The 25,806-nt window shown below is 35.7% G+C and overlaps 1 protein-coding gene and 1 long non-coding RNA gene across 8 annotated transcripts in view; one reads left to right on the top strand and one right to left on the bottom strand.

Annotated features, from left to right (window-relative positions):
* KCNH7 (potassium voltage-gated channel subfamily H member 7) overlaps positions 1-25,806 on the top strand; it is a 459,439-nt gene that overhangs the window by 43,781 nt on the left and 389,852 nt on the right. The window lies entirely within an intron of this gene.
* LOC109490383 lies at positions 681-23,008 on the bottom strand. The gene is made up of 3 exons (XR_002143713.2): positions 22,817-23,008; positions 15,795-15,971; positions 681-703 (listed from the first exon to the last, which is right to left on the bottom strand). It is a non-coding gene; the product is annotated as an uncharacterized LOC109490383 (long non-coding RNA).

Raw genomic sequence — 25,806 nt, 5'->3', positions numbered from 1 at the left:
AAAGATTAGAATTTATCAACCTTCTGTGGTTCCGATAGATGAGACTGCCATATTATGCCTTATAATTATGTACTTGACATATTGCCCTGCCATTCTTCAACTAGATTATAATCCAACCAGATGAGTGTGCATCCTAAATATCTATGTGTCCTTGTGGCACCTGTCTCAGAGCTTTACACATGGAAGGCTACCTTCTATGATTGAAATGAGATTAAGCCAGGTCAGAGGAAGAGATATTTTCTGATATCCTATCTCCTGCTGCAACTTTACATACAAAGAGAGTAAAAATTTTAAAATAAAACATGATTAAATAAAAACATGGTTTTTTTAAAGTCCCAAGTGATGACTATCAAACATGAACACAGCTTATTTTATTGACGCTCCAGCTCTCTTATAGATAATCTGCAGTTGCTAGTACATAGGAACTATGGTTTGTTAAATGTTCACACACGTGCCATGCTAAGCATAATATAGAGTATACTATACATAGCTGCTACTGGTAAGGAGCCACAGGCAGTACCTGTCTTCAGAAATATTCTCCTGAGAAGAAGAAATGGGAGGGACGCCTGGGTGCCTCAGTCGATTAAGCGTCTGCCTTCGGCTCAGGTCATGATCCCGGGGTCCTGGGATCGAGCCCTGCATCTGGCTCCCTGCTCAGCAGGGAGTCTGTTTTTCCTTCTCCCTCTGCTGCTTCTCTCTTTCTCTGTCAAATAAATAAATAAATAAATAAATAAATAAATAAATAAATAATCTTTCAAAAGAAAAAGAAATGGGAAACACTATCACGTATTTTATATTTTATCTATTTATTTATTTATTTTTACCATCATGTATGTTATATGATCTAAGACAAGCTGGGTAATGTATGACCAGGGTCAGTTGTATTACCTGTATTACACAGGGAGAAAACCTCTAAATTTGCTATCAGTTAGGAGGTTTCTGAGCCCACTAAGCTCACCTGAGGCAGATGGTTAAGTATCTCACTGGACAAAATACTGCAATCCCAGTGGACTCTCGTTCACTCAATATCAGTGGGAAGGTCTCCTTGTCAAACAGTGCTGGGCTTGCTGCCTAGTATATGCTGTGCTTTGGCTTGGCACCTTATGTACATTAGCACATTCCGTCCTCTCAAGAACACTTGCAGATGGCGATGCCCATTGTACAGACAGGAGCACTAAGATTTAGGAAAATTAAATGACTCACCCAGTGTTGTGACACTGATGGGTGGTAGATATGAGACTCAGACCCTGGCCTCTCTGATTCCAGTACCTGTGCTCTGTTTTTTTTTTTTTTTATTGTTATTCATGGTATACATGAACAACTTTTTAAAAAGCTAACTTATTATAGAATTTCAAATATCCAATTTGTTTGTTCCTTGGGCCTGATTTTGCTTGTATTAGGACTTTTTTAAAAATTTTTTGAGACAACATTTTTACTTTTTTATTTCTTTCTCTCTTGCACTTCACAGAAGTAAAATAGCTAGCATCGGTCTGTGATTCTGTGCAGAGAACACGTGCATGATCTTGTGCTCTTAGATTTGTTCTTAGGTAGGACCTAGGATGCTTCCTCTCTCACTGCAGAAATGGAACCAGTCAGAGCAAGGTGTTCACAACTATTATCTTAAATTGTTTATGACTCTCATAGACATAAACTCCTATTTTGGGCACATCTCAAGATTAAATAATGAGAAATAGTCTCTGTTCTACAGAGGTTTCATAATGCATCTCAGTATGACCAGAGAAACCTTCAGTGTCACAGTCAGAATGTACAGCTTCTCTGACATTCCTCTCATTTGCTAGATTTAGAATTGTAGATTTTCAGAGCTAATAATCAGTGAATACAAAAAGTGGGTCCTGAAGACTCAAGAACTGCTAGGAACCAGTGGTGGGGCATTGCCCTCAGGACTGACTTCACCCTACTTTAACCATCTGAGTGGGATATCCTCTGGGGAAAAAAAAAAAGGTGTCCTTGGAACCAAACAAGAAATTTGAAACACACTGGTGTTCTAAATTCTTTGTAATTGTTGCTGCCTCTTCTTTCTCTACTCCTCTCTCTTCTTTTCCTTCATCTCGAAACTCTCCTGAAAGTGTGAAGTTTTAAACAATTCCATTCCAATTTGTCCACTAAATTTTGTAATGATAAAAAAGATTTTAATAGAAAATAACTATATTATCTACTGATCATATAATATTAAATTATTGATATTATGCAAGGCAAACCTTAATATGAAGCTAATTAATAGTCCTTTTTTTATCTATGAAATGAGTTCACTGCCCAAGAATATAGATTTTTTGGTTACTTATTCATTTTAATGATTTAAAAACAAAGCATGTTCTTAATCACTAACTGGACAAAATAGCTAAAAGTGCAATGAATAACTTAAAAAGAAAACAACTACAAAGTGTAATTTCACTACCTCTGATATGTATTTTACTCAAGGTCATGAATCAGAACTTTTTAAACTATTAAAACCACAGAATATCAAGAAATAAAATTAATGTGTTTCTATACATATTAATAAGGTCATTTTTCTGTGTCAAATTCTTCTAAGACTTAAATCATACTGTAGTTTGAAGTTAGGCTTTTTGAAAGGCATTATCATGTATTAATAATAGGAATATATAAATGATACAATAAAAATTGGTTTGGTAAATCTAATTAGTACAATGACTTTAGGTGATTTATTCAAGTAAAAAGCTCTATGAAACTTTTCTCATATAGGCAATAGGAAAAGACTTAAGAGTATAAATGTATGGAAGAGCATATGTGTGCGATTTTGCAAAAGGGAGAAAACATTATAAGGACAGTGGTTATTACATACTTGTGGACATTACTCTGACAATTATTGTATGAGGGCCACAGTGTATGTACAGAAGCCACAGCTATAACTTTTTCTCTGGTTTTTCTCACAGTCTTTCTAGACCAGCAATGAGTGGAGTTGTGTTTGAGGAGGGGAGAGGTGATATTTTCTGCAGTTACTTGTTGTTTATAGGCAAAGAACAGGAAGTGATTTTGCATGCACATATATCAGACATTAGGTATATGATACTTCTGAATAACCCTGACACATAAATGGTCAAATTCCTTCCTCCCCCTTCCTGGTCTTTCCTTCCTCCCTCCCTTCCTTTCTCCCTTCCTCCCTCCCTTCCTTCCTTCTTTCCTTTGCTAGCTAGCTATCCATCCATCCATCTATCTTTATTTCCTTATTTTACCATAAAATTTCCATCCAGGATAAACATTATTTTTTTTTAATTTCTAAAAATATTCCTGCAAAGTTCTGAGATATGAGAAACAAGTAAAATTTTTTAATCATTCAGATCAAAGAGTTGAACATTTAGATAATTCTCAAAATTAACACACTCTTTGCCTGATAAATTCAAATGTGCTTGTGTTGGACAGTAGCTTATATTCAGAATTCTTGCTTAAAATAAAAACATTATTCAAAAATACTTTATTTCAAATATACTTAATTTTTTAAAGCACTTTCAAAGACATTATACTAACTTTTACTCAATCTATCAAACTTCATGCATTTTTAAACTTGTTTTGCTTCTACTAGAAATATGAGAATTCTGAAGCCACACTTCCAGGGGCCAAATCCCGGCTCTGGGACCACTTCGGATTTTGCATCCTTGTGTGCCTTTGCACAGGTGACTTAGCTTTAGGCCTGTTCTTTCATCTATTAAATGGAGGTAATAGTGCCTATCTGCTGGGGTTGTTGTAAGGAGGAGTTGATAGATGTCAAGCTCATAGAATAGTACCCAGCACGTAGTAAGTATCCTGTGAATATTGGCTCATATTGCTAGCTTTAGTAGAGGTTTTCAGAACCATTAAAAAGGGGAGCTCATTAAATTATTGGAAAATTAATAGCCCAAGTAAAGTGGTACAGTCACATATCAATCTTCATATTCAGGGGGTTCTAAATTCTAATCAGCACTGGTCTCAGACTCTTTCTTGAGAGAGTTGTCCAAAAGAACCAAACAACTCAACAACCAATAAACAAAAGCAACAACTAAAACAAAAATCCCACCCACTCCTGCTCCCCCGACAAAACAAACAAGCAAAAACTCCACATGCACCCTGAATGGGAAATAGTATTGGAAGCCAGAGAAATCCAAAATACAGAAAGGCTTCCTTTTTAACTCACTTACTTTAATGTCTAGAAAGTCAGATTTAAGTGACTGCAAAAACTGCAGTGAAGTAAGTCAGGGTAACTAACCAATAGCAAATTATGATCATAAATCAATAAAACAGTGAAATGTTGAAAAACTTTTGATGTAAAAAAATAAGTGATGGTGATATACTAAAAATTATCACAAGAAACAAGAGCTGCAATGATAGGTTAAGAAGTTAACAGAAAAGTGTGGGTTTTATTAAAGTGTTATATTTAAGTCCATCCATCTTAGGAACAAATGTTACTAACTGGTGTATTTATCTTAGGCTAAGTGTGATTCATAGTGCTTAAAAACACTGATGGTTCATGGTTTATGCTGTTTCATGACAAGCTAATATTTTCTTTCAAAAGTGAAATATATGTCTAAATGACAATATTTTAGATGGGCTTTAAAAATAAAAAGATTAGGAAATAGTACCAACTCTGAATAGCAGGGCCCATACTTATTGGGCCCGTGTCAGCTGTTACTGGTAGACTGAGAGCAACAGTTGGAAGAAGTCTAGGAGACTATGACTCTCTCCTAAACCACCTCAGCAGCTCTCCTCATCCCCCTTTCCTCCTTTTGTGGGCTGATCACAGTGCTGTGGAGGCTAACCCGCAGTTAAAAAACATTATATTCCACTGGTCCAGACTTAACTCTATTCTAAATTAAAAGCTTCTGAAATATCACTGTTGGTAGTACAGGACAATTTTGTCAAAGATTCCTTTTTTCCTTATGTACGTGCTGAAGTTATCCAAAACAACAATGTATCCCAACTAATTCTGCCTGTGGAGTCTTTAGGAAAGGAAGGGAATCTAACCTTTATGGAATACCTGACTGCATTTGACCCGTCACTGCAATCTTGGGGGTAAGGTGATCCGCCTGCTATTTTTGTGGATGAAAACAATGATGCTCAGAGAGTCATTTGCCTGATGTTGCCATGTTTGCAAAGCAGTGGCTCTGGTGTCCTCAGGCTTTAAGCTCTTTCTACTACTTGATGGAAATATTTAAATAAAATTAAGCACAAAACCACTCAACTAAAAGTTAATTCTTCAGTGCTCAAATCAATGGCTATGTAATTGACAATAGGAGAATTAACACATCCCGGTTAGGGTGTAATGAGAAATAAATAAAATATTGGGGTCAGTATTATTATTTCCATACCTAACATTACAGAGATTGAAGGAAGGAACGCTGATCTGTAGTTAATATGCCAGGGTCCGCCTAGTAGCTCTGCCACTCACTGGTGCTAAGAATATGGGCAAACTATTTAATCTCTCAGAATCTCCACACTCTGTAAAACCAACCACAGAATAGTTAGGAGGATTAAATAAAACAATGTAATAGAGAATCTATAATTTTTCTGCATATTTCAGTTTGAAATGTAAATGAATATCTGACTTATTCATCAGCAATGAATAAAATGAATAGAGAATCTATAATAGAGAATCTATAATATATATTAGGGAATCTGTAATAGAGAATAGAGAATCTATAATATATATTAGCTCAATCGATTCTTGTTGACTTTGTATCAATAGTATCAAGTAACATCTAAATCTTTTTTTTTTTAATCTTAATTTGCTGAAGACTTCCACTGCTCTCTACAGGCAGTCTGCATTTCAACAAATCCAAATGATAGAAACAATGTAAATTGAGATTAAATGGGAGTTTTGCTTGAATAAAAATCAAGGGAATTCCTCAAACTCAGTTTCTTTTCAAAGGATATCAACATATGTTTTACTCAGACATAGTTATTAGCACTTTGAGCTGTAACTAGAATGCACGCAATACATTTAGAAAGGAAAAAATCTGAAGTCTGGAATTACTGATGAATAAGTTAGACATCATTTACATTTCAAACTAAAACATGCAGAAAAATTCTCTTTTATGTGGGTATCTTATGTTCGAAGCTGTGGTATTAAAGTATAGCTTCTGCTGAGTTTTAATGGCAACACCTTTTTGTATGCATCATTTTAGAGATGTCAACTTTGGGGGATACAGCTAAAAGAATTGGAAGGATAAATTTAAAAGAGGATATTTATTCAATCTAGTCTCACGTTGTCTTTCCTTAAGAGTGTTTGCTGGCCTCACGTTGTCTTTCCTTAAGAGTGTTTGCTGAGGCATCAGACTGGCAAATACATCTCTGTCAACATCTGCTCTCATTTTCCAAATTGACAGTATTCAGAGGCAGAAGTGGGGATTAGATGTTATTCTTAAACCTTGGATCAGGCTATAAAATCACTTTTCTGTCTGCTACAATAAAGCCTTCCTGAAAATACCTCAAAACATCATGACCTAAGTCACAGGACTTACGTTTATTTTACAATTTTCCAAAACTTGCCAATTATTGCTAAGTTTATCAAATGTTGAAGCAAACTGATGGTTTTCTGTAAATGGGCTGAATCAGGAAAGTCCACTATTGAGTGGTCACTAATGAGTGCTAAGGGATAAGGAATTTCTCAAAGAAATTAGACCTTGTACAATTGTGGGAGGAGCCGTGGAAGTGAAGTTCAAAAACGCTAGTTCTATCATTAGAGAAGCAATCAATCTGAGAAACTACACACTTCCTGCTGCCAGGCTGGACTGCCCAAGGCAGAGCTTGAGTCTTTGGGTAAATGTTGTCTCTGATAAGTGGCCACCTCTGTATTTCCACAGTGAAGTGTCTAGTTGTGGTGTGTCCCAGGCCATTGTTCGGTACTAGACGTAGAGTGGAGGAGAGTTAGGACAGGGTGTAACCTGCCAGGTACCTCTGCACCTGTCTATCACAGCATCTGACGATGGTGACCCTCACAGTAACGACTACTGGACTACTCCACTTTCGCCTTCCAAATCTCACCCAAGCTTCCCTTCTGGTCAACACATTTGGCAATCATACATGGAAGGGGAGTTTGGAAACATGGTTTCCAGCCTAACTAGATACACAGTTTAAACCATTACATGTTCCATAGTACATGCTATGGATGCCCATTCCATTGCTGGCCATGGCGAGTGCTTTTTAGTCTTCTTCTGAAGCTATTTTTTATTCTCTTCTCAGAATAATGTAACAGAAACACTTGGAATATTGCTGTTCTGACTACTTGGATGTTTTCTTCATTAAATCTCTCCAGTGGCCTTGTTTTTTCCTCGATGGGAAAGCCAAAGTCCTTACAATGACCTAAAAGGTTTTGAAGATTAACTCCACATGTCCTGTCTGATCTGACTTCCAGCCTTACCTCTCCCCCTTCTTCAGCTCCAGTTACTTTGGCTGGCTCCCTCAGGTTTCCTTGAAAATATTTGATATGCTCAGGACGCCTGGGTGGCTCAGTTGGTTGAGTGTCTGCCTTTGGCTCATGTCATGATCCTGGGGTCCTGGGATTGAGCTCCGTGTCGGGCACACTGCTCAGTGGGGAGCCTGCTTCTCCCTATCCCTCTCCCCCTGCTTGTGCTCTCTCTCTTTCTGTCAAATGAATGGATGAAATTTTAAAAATATATTAGGCATACTCATGCCTTAATTCCTGCACTTTGCTGTTCCCAAAATGCTTTTTTCCAAAATAATCCACGTATCTCATACCATCACCTCTTTCTGGTCTTTCTTCAAATGTCAACTCCTCAGAAAATCTTTTTTTGACTATTTTATTGAAAACTGTACCCCTGACTCCCTGTTTATCTTTCTGATTTATTTTTTCCCATTTATTGTTATCTAACAAACTATATATTTCATATATTCCATATCTATATCTGTATCTATATATATATCTTCTATATTTATATATTCCATATGAATTTTGCATGCTATCTCTTCTCCTACACTAGAATGTAAGCTCCATGAGGGCCAAAGTGTTTTTATTTTTTATTTACTGCTGTGACATGATGAACATATAAGCCAGTAGTAACCCCATGAGTATTTGTTGAACTTGTGTAGTGAAATAATCAGAGTCATAAAATTGTTTGGCCTATTCATAAGGCTGGTGCAGGGGTTTTGTGTTATGAGTGCAGAGAGTAAATTTTGACCCCATATTCCAAAATTAATAACGCTAGAAAAATCTAAATTCCAGCTAGTTTTTCATTCTGACTTTCATCTCACTGAGATGATGAGACTTTCAACATAAATGAATATTTGTTGAATTTACTAGGCTATCTAAATTTCTCCCTTCGCAGGTTTTTGAAACAGCTACTCATAAATGAATTTTCTCAGTCATGGTAATAAATTCGCTGTCCTCTCAAAGCCCTGAATTAGTCATTCTTCCAACTGACCCCCCTGAAATTTTAAAAGCTCACCTTCAAGACATAGGGGAAGAACAGTTCAAAACCAATTGTCTAGATTTACCTGTTGATTTCTTACGTTTGACTGTGTAGCCACTAATCTTTAAGGACCTTATGTTCAAAAAGTGCATTCGACAGAAAATTATATATAGCTAAATCCTAAAGCATTTTTATTACCCCACTGCTCTCCTCCCTTCCACTATCTTCATTTTTCCCACTTTCAATCCAATTTTTATTTTCCTCATCCTTTCTTGCCATTTTTAACTGTTTCCATCCACCTAGGTCAGGAGAGTATGCATAAGTAATGTTGAGTGTTCATAAACATATGGATTTAGTTAATAAACATAGGGACTTAATAAATACGCAAATTAGGATTAATAAGCAACCCAAATTCAGTCTCTTGCCTTACCGCTTACTGCAGCCTCACTTTGTGAAATCTTTTTATTTCCCTAAGCCTCCACCTGTTTAAATAATAATAGATAATAATGGATTCTATCTTTATGGGGATAGATGAGTGAATACACAGAAAAGATTTAGTACAATGCCAAAGACAGCACACGTTGAATCCATGTTATTATTAATATTACTATTAATAAGTGTGGATATATGCCTTGTATATAATACGTTATCTTTCTTGTTGTCTGTCTCCTCAAGTATAAAAAGAGAATATCTTTAATGTCCTTTTTAGCTATAAAATTCTGAGTCTACAATATACAGATTAAGAGTGTAAATGTACGTGTTTGGATGTTTAAACATATGATATAATCTCTATTGAATTATCCCTTAAATTGATTGAACAGTGAAGGTAATAGAATATATAACATCATCATACCAGTTTATTACAGTCCTTATATGTAACTGTTATCTATTCTAACAGCTGCTTCTTCTGAAAAGGAAACAACTCTATTAATGTGAGGCAGTACATTTTTCACATTGTGAATTTATAAGATTTTTAGTTTGCTAATTAGTTGAAATAATGTCTTCTGCAGGAAATCTTATCCTTACAAATACATTCTCTCCCCAAAATTGTAAGTCAATTGTTTGGAACTCCAAAACCTTTAACAGAGATGTAAGGTTAGAAATGGAGACCACATTTCTTTATGCTTGAGAAAAGTTAGTTCCATTGGGATAAGGGTATAGACAAGAATGGTTTTACAGAGTCTGCAAGTTGTGTCTGGACACTGTCACAAAACTTATGGGTTATGCCACAACCTGAAAAAGGTACCAATTTTTTATCTTTATTTCATCTCAAAATTTTAATATTTTTTGCCCCTCCCTTTAGGACTCAGTGACTCTAAGTCTTCATTGAACTACCCTAGCACTGGTACAATGCATCAATTTTTGTAGTAGCAAAAGATTAGGGGAAAAAACCCACTGAACTAAAAATCCCCCATGAAGAACTTGTCACATGCATGAGGCACAACCACACAGTGGAATACTACACAGCACTTAAAAGGAGTGTGGCAGCTCTTTGTGTACTTCTGTGAAAACATCACTAAAATATTTATTGTGGAAATGAAAGAAAGCCTAGAAAGGTCTGAATGATAAGCTATTATTTTTGTGGAGGAAAATAATATTTCTATGTATATGTCCATGAAGTTCCACTGACTGTTAATATCTCTAGGGAAGAGAATTACTTTTCTGGGAACAGGGAATGAAGAGAGAGAGACATTTTTTGCTCTTTCTTATCAGAATGAATTCATAAGCACATAGTTTGACTTCGTATTCTCCATATTCTTAGATACATTTATACCACCAACTCTTGATATGCTAATCAATCATTGGCCAGAAAGATTTTGTTTAAAAAGCTCAACTGCAACAGAGGGAAGGAGAAAACAGATACTGTGAAGAAATGGAGGCAATTGAGAGGGGAAGACGAAGAGGGTTCAAAAGGATATATGAGAAAGAAATTATTTATGGTGCAAGTAAGATATAGAAAGAAGAAAAGAGGGAAACAATGACACTGGGTTATGCAAAATTTCTCTAAGAATGAAGAGACCTTGGAGGAACGTGGTTGGTTCAGACAGTTTTCTGCCACCAGGTGGCATCATGAACCCAAAACAGTTGGGATGCTATAAATAACTATGGGTTGGGATGGGTTAGTGATTAGTAGAGGGAAAAAGGAAACAAAATGACTTTTGGATTCATCAGCAAAATAAAACACAGTGAATTGTAAAATAAAACGAGTTGACATAAGTCATGAAGACATCAGTAATTTCTGAGTTGCACTAAAATTTGAGTTGAATTACTGAGGAAGCTGAATCCTCCAGAAACAGAAAAAATAGTGGGCTTCTCTCTCTGATAAGGTGTCAGGATAATGGAGTCAAAACTGGCAGAGTAGTAAATACACATACCCCATGGATAAATCTTCTGTAATAGACATAAGGGTCATGTCTAAGGGTCATGTCTATCTCAGATTATCATGTTGGGCAGTGATATCTAATAGCATATATATTTATTTGAAATGTGAATATCTAAAATATCAGTTTTACATGACATAAATAAATGTATCCATTTATTGTATCCATTTGTTCTCTATAGATCCATTTACAGAATTTAATAATTTTGAAAGAAGAATTTTAGATTGTGTTATAAAATAATTTTTTTGATATATATTCTATGTAGAGAAGAATCTTGTGAGTTTATTTATTTGAGAATATTTTCTGGTTACTTGCGCTGTGCCAAGTTCTATGAATACGGACAACAAGATGATGAAAAACAGAGTCCCAACCCTCGTAGTATATGATTATATGAAATAAAGGGTCTGAAGTAAAACTGTTACCCCAACATGTTGCTTGTTGATCATGTAATACTGACAAATTAATTAGTTTCTCTAATTCTTCATTTAATAAAAAAAATATTTATGGAAAATCTCTCATGTGCCCACTACAGTTTAATACGCTGGGAAAACAGAAGTGAATAAAGCAGGTAAAAATCTGTGACCCTGAAGAACTTAAGTTTCTTCATCAGATAAATAACATAATAATCATCTCCTTGCAATAAAGATTTGATGAAAAAATACACATATGGAGTATTGAGATCAGTTCTAAGAAACAAACAGGCTCCCAATAAAGAAAAACTCTCTTCTCATTTAATTTATTGGGATTTAGTATTTTTTCCTACAAAGCTTCTTTTTTGTGGGAAGGAAGGGTCTCTGTTTTTTCCCATCTTTGTATTCACAGTAGTAAGTCAAAGTTTATCAAACTGTTAATATTTTTATTTGGAGAAGTGGTAAGAAATAACACTGGAAAGTGAAGCAAGGGACAGATCTTATCTGATAAATTTAGGAACCTAAATTCTGTTCTGCAAGCAGTGAGGAACCACTGAAGGATGTTCACCCAAGATGTTCAGAGTTCAGATTTATAACAGTAAAATAATTATGCCAGCAGTTAAAGTCAAGGGAGAAAAGTAGGGAGCCAAGGAAGTGGGACTTTGGGGGCAGGGGAGGGAAGAAACGGTTCATGTTTGGAATAGTTTTTGTACGCAGAGTTCTGGTAATAGGTCATTTAGCTGAGGGAGATCTTGTATAGTTAGAGGAGATGTGGGCTAAGGGCAGACTCCAGGGGAATATAATGTCAATCCAATTCAATTCTATGAATGCTTATTGAGCACCTGCTGTGTGCCAGGTACTGTTCTAAGTGCTTGAGACGTGGTGATGAATGGGTGCTTGAAGTTTACATTGTGGTGGAGGGAGATAATAAACAAACAAATAAAACCCAGAAGGAAATATCAGTTAGTGACAAGGGTTATACAGAGAGTCAAAAGACGTTAAATGCGAGCAAGAGTAAGGTAGGGCTAATATGGGTCAGATGATCATAAAAGCCTCTCTGGAAGGTGATGGCTAAGATCCATATGGCAGGAAGGAGCCAGACCTAAGAAAATCAAGAGAAAGCCCACTTTGGGCAGGAGGATCTATTGAGAGTTAAAGCAGAGAAATGAGAGCTAGCCAAAAGGACTGAAAAAGAGCAGAGTGATAGGAGGTGAAGGAGTTTGTTATTGCTGTCGAAGATGAGGGAGGAAAGCCTTCAAAGGAAGAGTGATGAACATTGTTGAATCAGAAAAATCAAGTTTAAAAAAAGCCCATAAACTGTTGATTAGATTTGTTAATGGTGACTTTAGCAAGGGTTATGAAAAGGAAGTGTGACATTCATTATCATCTGCAATGTGGCTATGTTATTTTACATTTTATGTGACTGTTTATTTCAATCTTTGCTATAGCAGTAATATTACTATATTCATTTTACACATGAAAAGACCTAGAATCAAAGATGTTAAATATATTACCCCAGGTCAAAACAGCTAATAAGCTGGAATATGAACTCAGTTCTAACTACAAAACTCTTAGTGTTGCCAACATTAGTGGGTGTGAAAGAAGCAAGATTGCAGAATGTGTTTGCGGGGTGGGGTGGGGTGGATAGAACAGGGAGAAAGTGACTGTTTTGTCTACATAATTCTTTCATGACATTTGATCCTTAAAGAAAAGCTGTGGAGTAGGGGCAGTGAGCTCTTTGACTTGCTGAATTACATGTTTCATTAACAGTATTTATTTTATGTTGTTTAGTAATTTATAAAGGCCATGAAGAACATGTGAAAGTTCTTTTTATTTTATCCTATACCAGAGGTTGCTAGATTATATAGTCTGTGAGCCAAATCTGGCCCACTGTCTGTTTTCCTAAGTATAATTTTATTGGAATAGGACCACACTCACTTATGTGAGTCTGTGGATCACATTAACATATTGTCTCTGGCTGCTTTTAAACTATATTGACTGAATTGAGTAGTCCCAAGAGACCACGTGATTCATAAGCCTAAAATATTTCCTAGCTGGCCCTTTACAGGAAAAAGTCTGCCTATCCCATATAGTTTGTCTTTCCTTATTAGGGAAAAAAGAGTTGTTAAAAGTTGTCAGCAAAATGAAATGGATTCTGTGGAACATATTAATGGTATATGTAGGAACAAGATTAATGTGGCTGTTCATGCAGGATGGACATATAAGCAATTCTGCTGCTGTTGCAAGGAAGAAGTGATGGGAGCCTCCCAAGGTGGGACAGGAGGCAGAGGATAGATGTGGACTTGTGGGTTGATGGAATGCAATTGTGGGACAACATTAAGGCTGATCCAAAGGAGCCAGGTGAATGAGTGCACAAATGGGGAAGTCAAAAGGCAAACAGAGGGAATGATGGAGAAATTTATTTTAGAAGTGTGCAATGCATTGGGGCTCCTGGATGGCACAGTTGGTTGAGCGTCCAACTCCTGCTTTCAGCTCAGGGCATGATCTCAGGGTCATGATCTCAAGGTCATGAGATCGAGCCCCATCTCAAGCCCTACGTAGGGCTCCACATTCAATTCAGAGACCACTTAAGATTCTCTCTGCCTTTTCCCCTCCCCACTGCTCTCTCTCTCTCTCTCAAATAAATAAATAAACCATAAAAAAAAGAAGTGTACAATGCATTAAATGTGACATAGTGCTAAGAACATAGACCTGAGATCTGAGGGACCTGGGTTTGAGTCCCAACTCTCCCAACTGTACAAGTGTGACATTGAGAAATGACCTTTCTCAGCCTGTTTCCTTATCTGTGAAATAAGAAAAATGATGGTTTTCGGTAAGGTCAAAATGAGATGTTCTGCATTTAGCATTGTGCTTGAGACATATTAGATAATTGTGGCAATATTAGGTTATTGTTATTATTGTGTATAAAGTTATTATATTTCAAAATACTATGGAAATTAGGCCATGATAACATGTATTGCATTACATTAAAGTAGATTTCATTTTCATTTGTGTCAAAAGTGAGCCGTTTACTTGACTTTGGCCTATTTCTTCTTATTATTCAATCATCTTTTTTTATACTTAATAGACAGACAATTTGTCATGTACATGCCCAAGTAGGAAACTTTCTAGCATAACATCAATTTCCTTGGCATTGAAGAATAAATTTAAATGATTCATTAGCATTACAGAATTATTTGTTGAAATTGGTATGATTTTAATGGAATTAGAAGATATGATCAGATTATTCTCTTCTGAAAACTTAGTACTTTGACTTCGCATTTATTTTTATTTTTAATAAATATTTCAACCTCACCATCTGTCTTTCTACAGCTATTCCAGGGCATAATGAGATTGGCATGGCCACTTACCTAGTCACCCAAGAATTCCTCCAGTTGATTTTTTTCCTCTCTTTGCCTTCCTAATCCTTACTGATCGTTAAATGCTTTTTATATACTACCCATGATTCAAACACCAAAATCAAAATTAAGTAAAGCAAAAGAAATTTTTTTATAGTAATTGTCAGTGAATAGGCCTTATGCGTACATGAGTGGCCATGATGTACAGTTTAAAGATTTGTAAGATATTATAGCTGCAACATACACATACACACCCATATAATCTGTCTTAGCTATTGAACTTTTAGGAAGTAAAAAAGAATATTTTTTCCTTTCTACCTGATTTAGAAACTAATTGAGACTCAGATGCAGGGGTCAAATCGCTGGGTCAATTTTATTACCAGTGAAAACTAGGTTTGGCGAGTTCGGCTTAGGTGGCAAGTAAATAGACCTTATAATACTTTTTGTTAAATTGAACCTTAAGCATTGCTTCTTAAGAGAGGGGTGAAAGGCCAAGAGTGTCAAGTTAGCAAAAGTTCTCTGCATGGAAACATTAAGAGTAGGGAGTAAATGTTTACTCATAGCATTAGTTTATTCTTAAAACTCTTTCTTACAATTATACGTGTGAATAGAAAAACGTTGAATGCCTGAGACTGTTCTGAAGCAAAGCAAAGCAGGGTTTATCCGCATCCATTTTGATATCAGATTTCCCTCAAAAATATTATTTTTTGTTAATCTTCTTTTACTGTGTCTCTTTTGACATGTATCCTCTTCTGTTTCATGTATTTTCAGTTGTTCTGCATTCTGGTGTTTTCCCACACCACTGACATTGGTATTTATTTGGTTGCTAATTTTTTATCTCTCATGCAAACATGATTTAACTTGCAGCATGATTTCACCTTGATGGGTACTCTGGTGACTCACTGAGCATTCGGTCTTGCTGTACATGTACATTGCTGTCTTTCATGCATTTTGGTTTATCCTTTTAAGCAGTTTGCAGTAGGTTAAGCTTACTGCCAAACTCTTTATTTCCAATCTTGCTTAATGCGCACATTGGGTTTATAGTTAATGATTCATTTACCTAATACGTATCAAAAAGGGTCATTACATAGGCCAAAGGTAGTCCTTTAAAACATTTTGACAAATAACAATAACCAGTCTTAGAAAAATCAAGTTTTAAAATCTGCGTCAACTCAGTAGTACATTCAGCAGGATAATATAATTAATGTTAATTCAGTTTATGTCACTAGTCTATCCTGTTTCACATGAGAGATCAAAATAAAGTACCTGGTACCGTTTTCTCTATGACATCCTGTTGAGAATTTACTCGGAGCTATGTGTCTTATTAGCTCTGGTTAAAACCTTGGGTCTGCTACTGGCCTTAAGGTCATTGACAAGTTGCTTCGGTTTCTTAAGTGTCAGTTTACTTCTTTGCAAAATGATGATACAAACCTCACAAGATTGCTGGAGAATAAAATGAGATAATATAGTTAGTATATATAAAGTATTTAGCATAATGCTTAATTTATGTAAAACATATTCAACACAGATTAGTCTCAACTTCAACATTTACTCTCCCACTTTTCACGCCCCTGGAAGAGTACTCTGTTGGTGATACTTGTTTAGTAAACAGCAGAAAAATGTTAAAGATTCCAGAACCCCCTTATATGATACCTCATTCATCCTATATGTACGGGGCCTGGGATGGTGAGGACGCCAGGGTCCAAATACCAACTCCAACTTCAACAACAGAGCATTTAGAACAGGGAGAGAGAGAAAGAAAATAATAATTGTTGGAGAGAGTGTGTTCATAGAGAAAACTTCTTATAGAATAGTTCATCCTGTGTCCATACTTTCCCCAAGTCAGGAAGTTACTTCATGTTTCTCTACCGTGCACCGATTTTTATTAAAAGTTTTATTTATTTATTTATTTGAGAGAGAGAGAGAGCACAAATTGAGGTGAGGGGGCAGAGGGAGAAGCAGGCTCCCCACTGAGCAGGGAGCCCAATGACACGGGGGCTTGATCCCAGGACACTGAGATCATGACCTGAGCCAAAGGCAGATGCTCAATGGACTGAGGGATACAGGCACCCCTGTGCATGGCTTTAGTTAAAGTTCTTTGAGGAATGAAAAAACCACACCTTGACATCTCAAGTAGAAATGGGAGTGGAACGGTAGCAGATATGATAAGGATGAGAGCCAACTCATTGCTATCCAAGATCATGAAGTGAAGTACAATCATATCCCATGGAAAGGAAGTGAGGAATTGTTAAGTCCAGGACTGAGTTACTCTTTCTCCTTCAGAGGCTACATTGTCTCCTGTCCTCTCGTCTTTCTCTTCTCTCTTCCGATCCACCCTCTGCAATGCAACTGTCTTTCTTTTCTCTGTTCCTCTCTCTCCTCTGCTTCTCTGTCTTGACTCTCTCCCTCTCTGTCTCCCCACCCCTCCTACTGGCATTTTTCACTTGTATTTGGCCCCAAATGCAGTCTTTAAATCAATATATCCTTTCAATTCATCACTCAAAGATAATTGGCTCAGTCTTTCAGTATTTTAATTACACTTCCCAGAGAGGAGCTGATTTGGCTCAGATCATTTGAGTTAATCAGTGGATTGGCCTCCATAGATAGGAGGGTGAGCACTTGGGTTGCGCTCATGTGATACCTACAGTAAGACTCCCCTCCAGAGGTTATGGGAGCAGGTTCATTAGGAAAGTAGCAGTTATTTTCCTAGCACTTCTCACAGGACCTGAAAAGTAGTGTGTGCTCAATAAATGTTAACACCGAGTTCATAGCTTATTTTGCTAGGATTCCCAGCCTTACTAATAATTGACAGCCAGTATGTGTCAAGTATTTATCATTAGCCAAGCATTGTTTGATGTATATTCCATGTGTTCAGTATGAAATCTTCACAACAGTCCTATGGGAAAATCAGGCATGGAAAGGTTAAATAATTTGTCCAAGGATACAGAGCCAGTACAGAGCAAAGCCAAGCCTATGCCAAGCCTATGCCTAGGCACTTTGGCTCTAGCCCTCTTGAACTCCATTTGAAATCAGCTCCAACTCTGCACTTTATTTCCTACAATATAAAGCAAGTGTATATTAACTTATACCACTACTGATATTTTAACACTTTCCAGTAGTAGTTAAAAAAATAATAAGAGAATGGAGTCGTATAGCAGTAAATTAATAGATACCGGGAAGGTCAGCATTAACTTATACAATGCAAATGGATGGCTAAAGAAGTTTAACTTTTTTTTCCTAAAAATGTTTTATTTTCTGCTGTTCCTCTCCCTGGTTCTACATCTCTATATTCTCTTCTTTTCTCCTTTTTCCTTATCAATCTTTTTCCTTTAATAGCCAGTTTATTTATATCCATTTTACTACACAGTGTGACAGCTCCTCTTGTTGTAAAAACCATTTTTACTCAATTTCTGTTCTTTAGCCCAGAACCACATATTTTCAATGCCTTCTCAAAGGATAATATGTGAGTAGAAAGGAAAGCATAGTAGACAATAAGAGGAAAGCCTTTTGTGCAACAAAGAGCAAATCCTAATGACAATTTAATCTCAAAAACTCAAAACATTATGTAAAAGACAATGAAATGAAAAGTACAAGATAGTTCAAATTGACATTAGACTTACTATTAATCAAAGAAAAACTAACACAGATTTTCTTTTTTAACTAAACTAGTACATTTAAAAAAATGGTAACTCTCTGTTGTAGAGGATATATAAAGTAGGAGAGCAGTGTATTTCTAGCAAAGAATATGGTGATATATCTCTGAATTCTTTAAAATATTTGGGGTGCCTGGGTGGCTCAGCTGGTTAAGCGTCTGCCTTGGCTCAGGTTATGATCCCAGGGCTCAGGTCATGGTCCTGGGATCCAACCTCCTGGGATCAAACCCCGTGTCGTGTCTGTGTCCTAGGGCTCCGTGCTCAGTGGGGAGTCTCTTTCTCCCTCTCTCTCTGCCCTTCCCCCTGCTTGTGCATGCTCTCTCTCTTAAGGAAATAAATAAAATCTTAAAAAATATTCATTAATTTCGCTTTCAAAAATTATATGCTAAGAAAACTATCTCAAGGGTGGCATAAATTTGTGTACAAGGCTGCTTATCACTGGTATATTTATACAAATCAAGCCTGGTGATAATTTAAATGTTCAAAAATTAGAAACAAAAAATCAATATCATTGTTAAATGCCATTGAGGTAATGTTACAAAAATTATTCTAAAGCTATATGTAAATGTAGTTGTATACACATTCAGAAACAAGGAAACTGGAAGAGACACCAAAATATTTGTAGCATTCATCTCAGGCTAGTAGAACTACACATAATTTTTAAAAACATATTTTGGGGACACCTGGGTGGCTCAGTCATTTAAGTGTCTGCCTTCAGCTCAGGTCATGATCCCAGGGTTCTGAGATCGAGTACCGTATCTGGCTCCTTGCTTAGCTGGGAGCCTGTGTCTCCCTCTCCCTTTGCCTGCTCCCTCTGCTTGTGCTCTTTCTCTCTCTGTCAAATAAATACATAGAATCTTTAAAATAAATAAATAAATAAATAAAATATATTTTGGTACCCAAGTTTTCTCCAATAGGCAGGTTGGTATGAAGGCAGTATTCTATTAGGTTTGTGTTTAAAGGAATCTCCTTATTACCTGACTTCTCATTACAGACAAGCCTAGAGCATCCAGTTGCCAATCCATCTTGGAAACAGGCTTGCTCGTGGTAACCGAGGCCCTAAATCTTATGGCTCTAAGTTAAAAGAAACCTGAGGTTGCGCACTTTACATATAGGATAAGTGTTGCAAAACAGCTGCAAATACCGCCATTCAGATGAGACCTTTCCCAAGATGAAATTCTTTGAGTAGGCAACCGTTTAGAATATACCTCAGCTTTTTCCTTTCTAATTAGGGGGAAAAAACCACAAAAAACAACAGTTCTTTCTTACTGTGTTTTCAAAGAAAGCCATTTCACTGCTAATCAAATACTTTTATCCTTGTTATAAACAGAATGGATAATAAAAGTTTTAAACATATACAAAATACTGATAATTAGATAATTAGAATTGATATACCTTAAGTATTGTTCCGTGATGACACTGATTCTGATAAAGTTTAACTGTAGCTACAAAATGAAGGATTAATTCGTAGGTATAAAAAGACTCATTTCTACCCTTTGGGTTTTTGGTTTTGCTTTAGGAGGTTTTTATTTATGTTTGTTTCTCAGTATGCTTTCTGTTTCGTTTTATTTCTGAGTCATAAGTTAGCACAATTCACACTCCCCCTTTTTTCCCTGTCATTTGCCAGCACCTTTAGTTCGTGTTGGTTGGACACAGCTCCTAAAAGTGTTGCTGCTCCTTACGAAGACATACTGGGTTTAGAATGATACTTTTTGTGACTGCAATTGTCAAAGGGTTTTTAGTTTCATATTGACTGAGCTATATAATCTGTAATCTTCTTTATTATATATAATTTCTTGAACATTGAGAGCTGTCAGATTAAACTTGTTCTTGTCAGTTACTAGATAATGGTTCCCAGAGAAAACAGTAGCTAATGTCCACCAAGAATTTATTTAGAAATCTTCCCTTGGTATGAAAGGAATTATTTGTTATTTTTTATTTGTTCTGGAAGCCCAGTACTCATTTCTTATTTGTTTTTATATCTAAAATACCTATGTAATAAATGTATATTGAATAAATTAATGAATTTTTGTCAAATTTTGTGAGTATTATAGATTCAGAAATTCCCAGTTTAAGATATGGGAAATATTGATTTAACATGTGTTTCTATTTTTATTAGCACCAAGACCTGTTATTTATCTCCATGCAGAGACTCTTTTCCTTTGATAGAGGAAGACAGACAGTCTCTATCCTTTGACAGTTACAAGTTATCATTTAATTTAAGAAAATATAGCTATTTTTCTTTGCTCTAGGAAGAATTCTGATATGGTAGGAAAATTTGCCAAGTACAGTTGTAAATAAATGTATGTAAAAGGTCACTATAATGATTGAGGTGAACTGATCCATTTGACGTAAAACTTGATGACAGTTGGTTACCAGGAAAAAGACAGATGGAAAACTTCAGAGAGGTGATTAGGTTAGCCATGTGTAGTGATCCATTTGTCCTGTGTATGGAAAGAGTGGAAACTGGTGCTCTGCTTTTCTGCTCTGAGCTGAATATGTGTCTCTGTCCTCCACTGTATAAGCTGCTCAAAGACAAGGACAGTATCTTTCGCGTTGACCCACACACAATGAATATTTAATGCATTGAATTTGTTGAATTAGGAGAAAGAAATGGGAGGCAAAATGCTGGAGATGTAAACTTTAAGGTCATATTTAGTTTAATTATAGCCCTAATTGGCCTCCACTATTGATTCTATGTGATTGAAATAGAGCTTTGAGGATCTTAAGGTTGAAATAGATTGATGTGTCTCCAGCTGTAAGTGGGCTGGCTTCTCTGGTACTCACTTGACTTTAACAACAATTGAGGCCAATGGGAAGTGGGGAAAAAGGAAGATAGATGTAATTAATACTTGAAGAGGAGAAACTATACTATATTGGCTAAATTGGGACCAAAAAAGGATAAAGGTTAAAAAAAAGATTTCATTTTTAGAAGCCGAAGAGACAATTAATTAATGTTACTGGAGAAGTTGTAAATAAAAGACAATAATGAGGCAATAAAATGAATGAAATGGGAAGGACATAGTATGGTGAAAAAGAACAGCCTGGCTTCAAGTTCAGACTCTCCTCTGGTTACCGGCTATGAACTTTGCAATTCTCAGTTTTCTTATTTCTAAAATGGAGGAAATATTAATAATTTACTTATAGGGTTATTTGTCATGATGATTGAATTCGTGATAACACATGGGGCTTTTTAGGGGTTGTTTGGATTCAAGGACCTGAAACCCATTTACTAACTCAAATAAAATAGGGATAAATTTTAAAGATTAAGAAGAAATTAGTGACCAATCAAAAGAAGTATAGCCTAGCTCATAAGATGTTGAAAGTCACTGTGACTCTATTTCCTTTATCTCCCCTCTCTTTCCCTGGGATCTCATGGTCTATTATCAAACTTATTTTCTGAATTCCTGTGCCATTCTTTATGATGTCTTTGGACAAGAGTAACAGAAAACTTGATCACAAGGGGCTTATACAACAAGGGATTCATTATCTTATGTAACACAAAGTTGGAAGGTAGAACAGATCCAGAGTTGACAGTTCAGCAGCTCAACTATGTCATTGTGGACCCAGGTTCTTCTTCTCTTTATACTTCTCTACTTCTGCCTATAGCCCTGTCCTCTTCAACTGGCCACTTCTAGCATCCTCAGATACCTTAGCCCCAAGCATCAGTGGTCCTTAAGAAGAAAAAGGGCTGTTTTTTCTTGCATATTTGTTTTTAAGAGCCAAGATTACTCATTTGGGTATATTCCAGAAATGATTTTCTTTGTGAACTATATAGCATTATACAAATAATTTTAAAACTCTTCATGAAATACCCAAATAGGAACATTTTGAAGATACAAAGCTATGAAATCAGATAAAAGATCAAAAAGAAATGTAAGTTTCACTTCTAGACTTACTTTATGGATAGACCAGAAATTATATATAGTCATATGTAAACTGTTTAAATTTGTAGAAATTGTAATCATCCTAATCTTTTATAATAGTTGCTAGAGTGAACCCTAAATTGAATAAATAATATATCTAGAAGGCAATTGGAAATATACGCACATAAAAAGTGACATAAAGCCAAATGTATGTGTCAAAGGACCACATAGGTCTCCCTTAATACAGGGGAAGGAATTGAGGAAAGCTTCATGAAGAAGTGGCATTTGACCTCACCTTGGGAAAATTTGGGTCTAGAGTTTGGAAGAAAATTTGACTAAAGGATTTGAATGTCATCACCATATTGATAATAAAGACTTAAGAAGAGGGTAAAAGTACAATAAAACAATTCATGAGATGAAAAATAATAAAAATGGGTTACTTTCTCATAATAATAATTATTATTATAGCAGTATCACATGATATTTATGGTTTCAAAGTTCATGAATTTATATGTCTTGTCTAAGTTGATTCTCTCAGAAGCATGTCCCACAGGTGTTAATATCATTGTTTTGTAGTTTGTGAGACTAATACTTAGAAAGTTTAGACAAGTTGCCCAAATGAAGCAGTCAGAAAGCAGAGAAACTGAAATCCTTGAGCTTGTCTTTGGACTGAAACCTCACCTTTAGTCATTTATAATGAACTGAAATTAGAACAGAGTCTTTGGATTCTAAAATATCATTATTAAATAAGTAAAATAAATATACATACGAGATCCAGTAGCACTATTCAGGAATTCTGTATTTAATTACATAATCTAAACATCTTTAGGGTTCTGTAGATTTCTTCCCATTTTGAATCAGTCTGTTCCTTCAGATTTTATCGGTATAGAGATAAAATGAGCGGGCCGTGATAAGAATTCTCCGGCAAATCATTGCATGAACTGAGGCTTAGGATGTAGCACCTCTGAATACCTGCAGTTGGCAAATGAAACCAATCAAATATTTCATGGATTTTAGTAAAAATTCAAAGTTTAAAAACCCCTTGTTAGGCCAATGATGAATAAATTTTAATTAAAAAACAGGAGCATCACTTTGCTTTCATATTGCACTTTTCCAAAATCCCAAAGGGTTAGAAACAGGATAGTACACCTATGTACAATATTAATTTGTTTATAAGGACATCTGTTCCGTCTGTTTTGCTTATTTGCATCTTAAGTTTATGTATTTACAAAATTTGACTACTCAACTAGCAGATGCCATTTTTAATGTTTGGCTTCAATATTTTTAACCCAATGAGTTTCTCCTTTATGCCATGTATTTACAGATTCATAAATAGATACACAAATATATATACATATATGTATGTACATATGTGCATATATATACACACATGTACATATACACATGCACATATATACATATGTTAGTAGGGCATCTGTTCCTTAAAATAAAACCGTATTTGTCCGTATCACTTACATATTACTTACCAAGAGCTGTAGAAGGCCGTAAAATAGGCTGGTTGTAATAGCAGTATGTGGACAACAGGACTGTTAATTCAGAGAATATCGTCAGTTTATGAATATTCATTAAAATTGTGTTTAAGCAGCATTTCACCTTTGTAAATGGTTGCACCCAGAAAAAGCTCTAATTAGAGGAATTAATTAGGACTTGGAAAGGTGAACAGAGATTTGTGGGTATTTGTAAAGAGTGTTTTTCTCCTGTAGAGAAATACTTCCCAGAGAACTTGTAATACAGTTTGCATGTACATCAGGTAAAATGAGAATGGAGGACTTTGAATCTTAAGGGCATAGAAAGTAGATGTCTTGTTCAAATTAGCATAAGACATTTTGCAGATCCTAGAACACCTAGGTCTTTCCTTGGTGGAATTCATCTTTTAAAAAGAGCTGGTTGCCAACATTCAGAGCCCGCATTTAACCTTAGCATAAAGTTAAACCCAGTTAAACAAAAATAATCTCACTATGGAAACTATTCCATGGTCAGAGTGGTGCTTCTTCCCCTCTCAGTTACCTTTATAATATCCCCTGCCACCGGAAACCCAAAGGAAGCAGCTGTTCTGAATATGTACAAACAAAAGAAGCTGTTACTATAGCAACCATAGAACCTGGAAAAGCTCTCTCTTTAACATTAGCCAATCCCTCCTCTTCACCCCTCCCTGTTTTCCTTTTGTGCACCAGTACAAACTGCCCTTGGGCAGAAATGTTGATTGGTGATTTGACTACACGTGGGCAGGCGGTGAGGGGCAGGCAGAGGGAATGCTTCAGCTCCCATTTACACTTCCCAAGAGCTGGAAGACTTGCTCCTCCAGGCCAGTGAAGCTTATGAAAAGGCTGCAGAAAGGGACACTTATGAAGTACTTGGTTGCTTTTTATGCTCTTTAAAATATACTACTGGCCTTTCTCATTCTCTACTTGATAAAGTAATAATGTCTCTTTCATCTCTTCAGTTTTCCTCCCTGCCTCACATCCACACCCATGAGCCAAACCTGGCATGGCTCAATGAAATCTGAATGGAATCTGATTCCACAGTTGCTATTGAAATAGAAGAAAATTAGGATTTTGATTTCAGAAGTAGATGGGTGGCGCTGGTTGCTCAAGATTGTTGTTGTGTTTCTCCATTTGGTAGAAAATACAGGCATGGTTTATAAAAATTAGACCCAGCTTCAGAAAAACTGTCCCAAATAATTAAAATTCCAGTTATTTTTATCTCAATTTTAATGTCCTGCTAAGTTTTGTTTTGATTAATCTATCAATAGTATCTTTCCTTTACTTTTATATCTCTTTTGGTAGTCTACCTTCAACTTACTAATTGTCTGTACTCCCAGATTAGTTCCTATTAATATTCCTCTTCCTATACCTTGGAATTCAGTCCTGTTCAGGTTTCTTTCTGTTCCTCCATCTTGCCCTCTAAAGAGTAAGTTTATTGTTGAATGTTGGCATTAGTAGCAGACTGGTCTTCTATTTTCCGCTCCCCTGTATTATTTTTCCTCCTTTCATATCCTTTTCCTAGTCACATCAACCAAAATAAAGTCCATGTAAATATTCATGTTAGCATCATGACATTTTAATATTTTTTGAATTTCTTTTTATGGCTCTATTTGATGTTTATATGGTTATATATGTCTAACAATTTAAAAATATAACAGCTTTAAAAAATTATGTTAGCTAACCAAAATATATTGGCTGGGTTCTCTTTGCCTATTTAACATAAATTTATTTTGGCTGGAGTAAACTTATACATGATGCTTTATAACTTACTAAAATATCATGAATTTGAGAAAATTAAAGTTGAAACTGCATCTGCTTAGAAATTTTTATGTTTGCATTGGGTACATGCCTTTAGTTTTTGAAAAATAATTTATAAGTAGATTTTTTAGGTATCTAATATCCAAGCCCACATTGTTTATCCCCTGTCAATTCTGTTCTAGCCATTGTTCTTATGGCGGTTTGTAAACAGGTGATTATGCCTGGGTGTAATTTAAGTGGATCAATCAGTCTTTTATCCATTTTTAAAGAATTTATGTATCATTTTCAAGTTTTATCAGTTTCTAATGATACCTTAGAATTATCTTGCTGGTTTATACTAGATTTTATCAGCTTTACCAATATTTAGATAATCGGTGAAGAAAATAAAATATACTGTCTAGTTATAAGATGTTATAAAACAGGCTACATGGAGAAAAATATTCCTTGTAAAGGATTTTCTTCTTAATACTTATATAAAATATTGCTACTGTGTGCC

This window comes from Ailuropoda melanoleuca, chromosome 2, assembly GCF_002007445.2.
Source record: "Ailuropoda melanoleuca isolate Jingjing chromosome 2, ASM200744v2, whole genome shotgun sequence".
NCBI lineage: Eukaryota > Metazoa > Chordata > Mammalia > Carnivora > Ursidae > Ailuropoda > Ailuropoda melanoleuca.
Note: the sequence above shows the minus strand (reverse complement) of the source record. Positions and strands in the feature narration are given on the sequence as shown.